Source organism: Rattus norvegicus, chromosome 15 (assembly GCF_036323735.1).
Source record: "Rattus norvegicus strain BN/NHsdMcwi chromosome 15, GRCr8, whole genome shotgun sequence".
NCBI lineage: Eukaryota > Metazoa > Chordata > Mammalia > Rodentia > Muridae > Rattus > Rattus norvegicus.
In genome coordinates this window covers 27,135,800-27,144,134 of record NC_086033.1, presented here as the reverse complement: position 1 = coordinate 27,144,134, position 8,335 = coordinate 27,135,800, and the positions used below count along the sequence as shown (strand labels likewise).

Here is an 8,335-nt window from a genome sequence, read left to right as displayed (position 1 = left end):
TACCACCTCGAGATCCCATCAATATATTAACGTTGCTTTTGTAATAGTCAGTGCTGAGTGATGAGTGTGTCTGTGTGGGCCAAAGGAGAGAGAAAGTCTACTTCTACCTAGATTTGGTATAGAAGAATAGTTAGATTAACTCCTAAGAAATATTCTGTATTGTTGCAATGGAGAAACTGCGCATAGTGTTATCCTAAGGAAGGCAGAGGAAACGGCTGTGTGTGTGATGTGTATTGTCTAGTTGGTGAGCTGCGGCACAACGGCCACGCCCTAGAGGATTGGTGCTTTAGGCTACTCACTAATCCCTAGTCACCGGAGAGAAGCTGTGGTAAGGGTCCTGCTTCAGTTCTGTACCCCAGTCAAGAGGAAATTGAAGGACCGTAAGGGAGAATTTTAGGATCAGATCTGAAGGAATGTGTTCTTGCTAGCAGCGCCTTGCAAGGAAACTAGGTATCAAATTTAAGTTGCTTTGGGATAAGAATAAATAAATATTATATCTGCTCCATTTGGTGTGATTTTCCATTACTTTTACTTTTATTTGATTGATAACATTTCTTTTTTAAAATTTTTTATTCATCATTTTATTTATTTATACTCCAAATGTTATCCCCCTTCCTGGCTTCCCCTCCACAATCCCCCTAACCTATCTCCCTTTCCCCCCTGCTTCTATGAGGGTGCTCCCTCACCTGCCCTACTGCCCTAGCATTCCCCTAAGCTGGGGCATCGAGCCTTCATAGGATCAAGGGCCTCCCCTCCCATTGATGCCTGACAAGGCCATCCTCTGCTGCATATGCAGCTGGAGCCATGGGTCCCTCCATGTGTACTCTTTGGTTGGTGGTTTAGTCCCTGGGAGCTCTGGGGTGGGTGTGGGGGAGGCTCTGGTTGGTTGATAGTGTTGTTCTTCCTATAGGGTTGCAAATACCATCAGCTCCTTCAGTCCTTCCCCTAATTCCTCCATTGGATTCTCCATGTTCAGTCCTTTGGTTGGCTGCAAGCATCTGCATTTGTATCGGTAAGGCTCTGACAGAGCCTCTCAGGAGATCGTTATATCAAGCTCATGTCAGCAAGCACTTCTTGGCGGACTGATAACATTTCTTTAAAAGTTTATAACTCATGGGGCTGGAGAGATGGCTCAAGAGTTAAGAGCACTCAGGCCTGGATTCAGTTCCCAGAATGGCGGGCGCGAGAGTGCATGTGCACACGCGCACACACACACACACACACACACACACACACACACACACACACGCACACACACGCACACACACACTAAATAAATCTATTACGACTTTTTTTCTGATTGACGAGCCATCAAAGCATACCACCAACTAATGCCAGGCACATCCGTTCTTTACTGACCTGATGTCTCTACTCTGACCTGATAGGTCAGTCTGCACTCTGAGTGAGAAGTCTTAAATCAGTAAAGGTGCTCACTGCCTCCTGACCACCTGAACTCTGTCCCCGAGACCCACGTAGTGTGGAAGGAGTGAACCAACCTCTGCAAGCCCCTGACTTCCACACGTGCACCATGATGCATGCACACACACACACACACACACACACACACACACACACACACACACGTAAATAAATAAAAGTAAGAAAAGAATTACTATGAATCTGGAGGGTAAGAATGGTAAGAATGTAACTTGGTAAAACACTTGCCTAGCAGGCACAAAGCCCTGGATTTTATACCCAGTTTGATAGAGACTAAGTAAAAATCCAAGTCCGATCTTGGCAACCCCTTCCAACGGTTCCAAGTGTTGTTGGTAACGTGTTTACAACCTCTCCACCCTCTTCTCTACTCCCTGTCTCCCCAGGGTGGTCAGCCACTAGTGACCCTCCAGCCACAGTCACTTTCCAGGTCTTTAAGCATGACTTGCTCTCCCTTTCCTTTTGTGTGGACTCTAGTTTTCAAAAAGTCTAGTGGTTGGCTCTCATTCTTTGGTGCTGTATTAAAGTGTTGCCGTCTCAAAGCTCTTCCCTGGTAGCAGTCTGATGTGGTCTCCTACTGTTTTATTATTCACACTATTCATATCTTATCCATCTATATATTTATTTTTTCTTTCTTTTTTTTTTTTCCGGAGCTGGGGACCGAACCCAGGGCCTTGCACTTGCTAGGCAAGTGCTCTACCATTGAGCTAAATCCCCAACCTTATATATTTATTTTTCTACTTATTCTCTGCCTCTTGTTGTAGACCTGCCCCCTTACATGTGTTATAAAAATAAACTTTGTAACGTTAGGAATTGTATTCGATTTCTGACTGATCCTTCCTAACCAGTGTCTGATCGGCCCTTCAAAGACACAGGTGCAGACCGAAAGGAGACAAGGCCCCCACGGAACAGGGATAGAGGTGGGAACATGGGAGAGGTAGAAACTGGTTAGGAATAGGACTTGGGGTTTGTTGCAGATCTTTCCCACTTTCCTGAGTTTGACCTTCACTGTTTTGTCTTCTTGAAGTTACTTGCAAACAAAAGATACACAGGACAGAATTAAAAAACAAAAAGGGAACATCTGCTAGTCAGATGTCATTGTTTTATAAGGGTTGGAGAAGGCATGGCTTAAAGGCTGGCCTTGATCTCAGAGATCTGCTTGCCTCTGCCTCCTGAGTACTGGGATTAAAGGTATGTGCCACTACTGCCCAACTGAGGAGAGGATTCTGAAAAGACTGCAGATCTAGTTATGGCTTTGATTAATATATGAGCACATGGACCCTTTTATATAGCTGTACTCTGCTTAGAAATATAAATTTATTAAATTTATTTTTATGTATTTGGGTGTCTCGCGTGTGTGTGAATCTGTGAATCACATCCATGCTTGGTGCCTGTGGAGTTCAGAAGGTCGATCCTGTTGGTCTGGAGCTGTACGTGTTTGTGAGCCACCATGTAGGGCCTCTGGAAGGGCAGTCAGTGTGCTTTCAATGCTGAGCTGTGTCTCCAGCCCTATCTATGTACTGTTTCTTCGTGTAGAATTGCTCATACATATTCCCATGTACTAGGGTAACTTTCTTTTTTGACTAAAAGAGCTGATGATTTTATTTTCATATTTCACAGTGTAAGTGAAAACCGTACTTTCGTTGTATCACTTCTGCCTCCAGAAGAGTTCTCTCTGTTAGGAAGGGAAGTTCTTTGTCGAGCATCTAGAAAGCACTCAGGCTCAGCACCAAGATCTCCTGGTGGAACAAGAAATACAAAAGGATAAAGAGTGCTTCTGCTCTTATCTGTCTGGTGGGGTCATGCCAGGCTGTGTGGGCACCATCACAGGGAGGGCAGGAGGTCTCCTCACTGGAGGCTCGGGCATCAAGGGCATGTGGCCTCTCATAGGTGGTCTCCTCCCAGGAGCTGGTCCCACAGGCATCATCCTAGGAGGAGGAGGGCCCATCCTTGGCATCATGGGAGGGCCTCCCATGTAGGGTGCAGGCATCATGCCAGGCCGAGGAGGACCCGGGAGACTTGGGGGAGGTGGGATCATAGCCCCTGCAGGCGGAGGAGCAGAGAAGGGAGCTGGAGGGATCTTTCCTGTTGAAATGCAGCCTTGGGCCTGCTCCTCCATTCATTTCCGGTAATAGTCTTTCACATTCTCTTTGTGTTTCCGACCCTGCAGTGCATCTTCCTCACAGACAGAATCGTGGGTAAGATACGTATCACAGTAGTCGCAATAAAACTTAGGCATGTTGCTCCACAGGCCGTTGGCTACCTGGGTAGGGTAACTTTCAATTCAGCTGTGATAGCACAGACCTATAATCCCAGTGCTCAGGCGGTAGAAAACTCATAGTTCTGAGGCCAGCCTCAGCTACATGGCAGATTAAGGCTAACCTGTGCTACATAGGAAAGCCTGTCTCCAAGGAAACAAGATGCTGACTTCAGTAGAAGCATCAAGTGGGTGCCCATCATCTCTTTAGTTGATTTTTAGCTTTTGGGAATTTGTATTATTTTAAGTTTTTCGTTTGTCCAAAGGAAAGTATAACACAAATTGTATAAATTTACTCTTTACTTTGAGCTATTCCTACCAGGTGTATTTGACAAACTGGAATTACTGGGTCAGACAGTAGGAGCTGTTTTATAGGTCATGGTGATGGTTCATCGTTGTTGTCACCTTGAACCAATGTGGGATCAACTAAAGCCACTCATGGCAGAGATGTTCTTCATCTGAGTATTTAAACAGAGAGAACTGCTCTAGCTGTAGGTGGCACCTCATGGTGCCAGCCCGGATAAAAGGATGCAGAAGAGGGAAACTGTGTTTTGCATGTTCGCTTTCACTCCTGGGTGATCCTATCCTGTTGCTGTGGTGTCCCTTTGGTGACATCAGAACCATCTCCTTCAGGCTTCCAACATAGACTGAAGACCAGTGGCTCTAAAGGAATCCCTGGGGCCTTCAGTGCCGGATGGGAAAAGCTGAGACTTGAAGCCTCTGTGACTGAGTAGCTCTGGGATTCCCTGCTTCTCCAGTGTGAGACAGCCATTGCTGAACTAGGAAGAGCATGTCCTATAAGCCAGCTTCGTGACTCCTCCTGTGTACTCCTTCTGCGAGTCTCTTCCTCTAGAGAACCCTGTCTTACTGCCAGAAAAGGCAACATTGGAGGTCAGGGGTCATGAGAACGCTTCAAATATTAAAGGTTGGCTGTGAGGAACGAGACTTATTCTGAGTGGCCCAAAGTGGTCATGCATCCACGAATTGTTGCCATTAAGTGGAGAAATTGGTTAGGTTCCATTTAAGGGAGCTATTACCATTTAGAAATGCCAGAAATGGCACAGTATGTCCTTAAGTGGTAATTTCCCCTCAATCAACACTTTTAATCATAGTGAAAGAGTTTTTAGAGAAACTATGTCACAAGCTTTTCAGATTTGTCATCTATTTTCCTAGTCTGATTCTTCTGTTCCAGGAATAAATTTTGTTAAAGGAGCATATATTAAAGTGGAAAAGGTGGCTAGGCATGGGGACAAACACCTTTCATTCCAGACTACGGAGGCAGAGGCAGGCAGATCTCTGTGAGTTCAAGGCCAGCCTGGTCTACATAGTTCCAGGCCAGGTAAATCAGAACACTGGTGGTAGCATCCTTGAGCCTTCACTGCAAACTAGAGTATGACTCTCTTGGGCAGGTAATCTGGAGACTAGAACATCAAGAACCAACACATCCCCGTCTTCAAAATTGCCAAAAAGGTAGGTTCAAGTTTACTCTAGTTCCTTTTTTTATCTTTTTCTTTCTTTTCTGTGACACAGTCTGGTATCTGGATACATAGCTCCAAATGGTTTCTAAATCATGGTCTTGCCTCTACTTCTTCTTCTTTTTTTTTTTTTTTCTTTTTTTTCAGAGCTGGGGACCGAACACAGGGCCTTGCGCTTGGTAGGCAAGCGCTCTACCACTGAGCTAAATCCCCAACCCCTCTTGCCTCTACTTCTAACAGAGTCTTGGGGCTGTTATAGGAGTGTCCAGCTGTACGTGGTAAAATTGGGAGATGTTTAGTCCACTGAGGATGCTAATTCGCTGTCGTTTTGTTTGGGACAGGATGTCACTATGTGTCCCTATTTGCTTGGTATAACCTAGGGTACCCTCAAACTTACGGCAATCCTCCTGCTTTAACCTCCCAAGCACTGGGATCCTCTAGTTCCCTGAGATGGACTTTTCTATGTCCATTGCCTACCTCCAGGTCTGTCTCAGTTACTTGTCTATCACTGTGACAAAACACCATGACCAAGGCAACTTATAAAAGAAAATAGTCAATCTGGTGGCTAGAGGTTCTAGAACATTCAAGTTCATGTCGTGAAGGGAGTGTATGGCAGCGGGTAGGCATGGCACTAGATCAGTAGCTGAAAGCTTGCATGTGATCCACATGTATAGGATGGGGGAGGGTAACTGGGAATGCCAAGGGCTGTGACACATCTCTTCCAATAAGGCACACCCCCTAATCCTTCCCAAACAATTCTACCAACTGGAAACCAAACACGCAAGTATATGAGCCTATGGGGGCCATTCTTTTTTTTTTTTTTTTTTCGGAGCTGGGGACCGAACCCAGGGCCTTGTGCTTGCTAGGCAAGTGCTCTACCATTGAGCCAAATCCCCAACCCCTATGGGGGCCATTCTTATTCAAACCACCACAAAGTCTCTGCCATGTTGCGCTTACTCACCAGTCCTTTATTATAAGGCTCTTATATTAATTATTATATTTATATTATATTTAACTTATAATTATGTATAATTACTTTTATAATTATATAATTATTATTTTATTATTCTATGCTGTTTATTATTTAAAGCTGCATCAAGCTGTTTGTTGCTCCAAAGCCAACACTAGTACCTAAGTGGTCAATTCCAAGAACTATTACATTATGCTGTTGATTTTTTTCTGTCAAAAGGCATTTGCATTTCCAATGAGAGTCTGAACCCTAAGGAACCTGTAGTTGGTTGAATACTGGACACTTGCTGTATTAGTCAGGGTTCTCTAGAGTCACAGAATTCATGGGTAGTCTCTACATAGTAAGGGAATTTGTTGATGACTTACAGTCTGTGGTCCAACTCCCCAACAATGATCAGCAGCAGCTATGAATGGAAGTCCAAGGATCTAGCAGTGGCTCAGTCCCACAAGGCAGGCAGGTGAAAAAGAGAGACGCTTCCTCCTTCTTCCAAAGTCCTTACTTAGGTCTCCAGCAGAAGGTGTGGCCCAGATTAAAGGTGTGTACCACCATGCCTGGATCTGGGACTTGCTTTGTCCCAGATGACCTTGAACTCAGAGATCTCCTTGCCTTAAGCTCCTGGGATTCATAGCCACTTTGCCTCAAGATCTCCATGCCAAGATCCAGGTCAGAAATTTTTATCTCCCAGACTCAAGATCAGGATCAAAGGTGAGCTTTCCAATTCTGGGTTGTAGTCCATTCCAGATATAGTCAAGTTGACAACCAGGAATAGCCATTACACATACTTTCATTAATATAAATTTACTTACTTACACACATACACACAGACAGACAGACAGACAGACAGACACACACACACACACACACACACAGAGAGAGAGAGAGAGAGAGAGAGAGAGAGAGAGAGAGAGAGAACGCTCTGGGTAGACATTCTGATTTATGGAAAGAACTGATTGCTTAATAATCTGTTGTGGGTTTTGTCTGTTTGTGCCACACCCAACAAACCTCAAATTTGGTTGGGGCAGAGCTCAGTGGATAGAGCGTTTGCCTGGCTGTGAATTTCATTCCCAGGACCATGTAAATCCACATACACTTAGGAGGTCAAGGCAGGATGGTCAAATGTTTAAGGTCATCCTTAGGTACAAAGTTCAAGCTTACAGATCTCTAAAACAACAACTTCAGTTTGGCCAAGGAGAAAAAGCCCCTATTGAGGATGGCGACCCCATCCGAGGCTGAGTTCTAATTTTCTTAGAGTGTTTTTTTTTTTTTTTTTTTTTTTTTTTTTTTTTTTTTTTTTACTTTTACCACTACCTCAAAGAAGGCCTGCTTCCCTTTCCCAACTCTTCCAGGAGTCAACAGGAGACTGTCTTTGACCCAAAATAACTCACCAGAGGCAGCACAGCGAGGAGAAAGAAGAGTTCTCAGGGCAAGCCAGGGTTCACTTCTGGTCTCATCGTTATCCACTGGATGGTCTTGAGTGTCAACTGTTGCTCCAGCATCCCCAGTGGTCTCCCTCCTGACTTAATCAGTGGTCTGTTGCTGTGAAGAAGCATCGTGATCACGGCAACTCTTACAAAGGAGAACATTTGACTGGGGATGGCTTACAGTTTCTGAGATTTAGTCCATTAGTCATGGCGGGAAGCACAGGGAGGTGTGATGCTAGAGAAGGAGCTGAGAGAGAGTTCCGTATCTGGATTGGCAGGTGGCAGAATGAGAGAGTGATCTGCTGGGCCTGACTTGAGGTTCTGAGACCTTGAAGCCCACCCCAGTGACACACTTCCTCCGGTCAGGCCATACCTACTCCAACAAGGCCACCTGTCCTTTCAAACAATGCCACTCCCTATGAACCTATGGGACCACTTTTCATTCCAACCACCACACCTCCCTTCTAAAGTGGCCAGAGAAAACAAGAACTATAAGAATAGAAAGTACAATCAGGGAGCCAACCGTATAGAACAGCTGAAAACAACTCATGAGATGGACTGATTTTGTGAGGTTTTTTATTTTTTGTTTTTGAAGACAGGGTGTCTCTGTGTAGCCCTGGCTGTCCTAAAACTCACTCTGTGGACCAGGCTGGCCTTGAACTTGGAATGATACACCTGCCTCTGCCTCCCAAGGGCTGGGATTAAAGGAGGGCACCACTACCTATCAGTTTTGTGAGTTCTTAAAATGTCCCTTTTGGCGGACGGAAGAACGGGGTTT

At 45.0% G+C, this 8,335-nt stretch overlaps 1 pseudogene; it reads right to left on the bottom strand.

Moving 5' to 3' along the window:
- Positions 1-3,217: 3,217 nt before the first annotated feature.
- On the bottom strand, positions 3,218-3,673 carry Snrpc-ps7 (small nuclear ribonucleoprotein polypeptide C, pseudogene 7; annotated as a pseudogene).
- Positions 3,674-8,335: the final 4,662 nt, after the last annotated feature.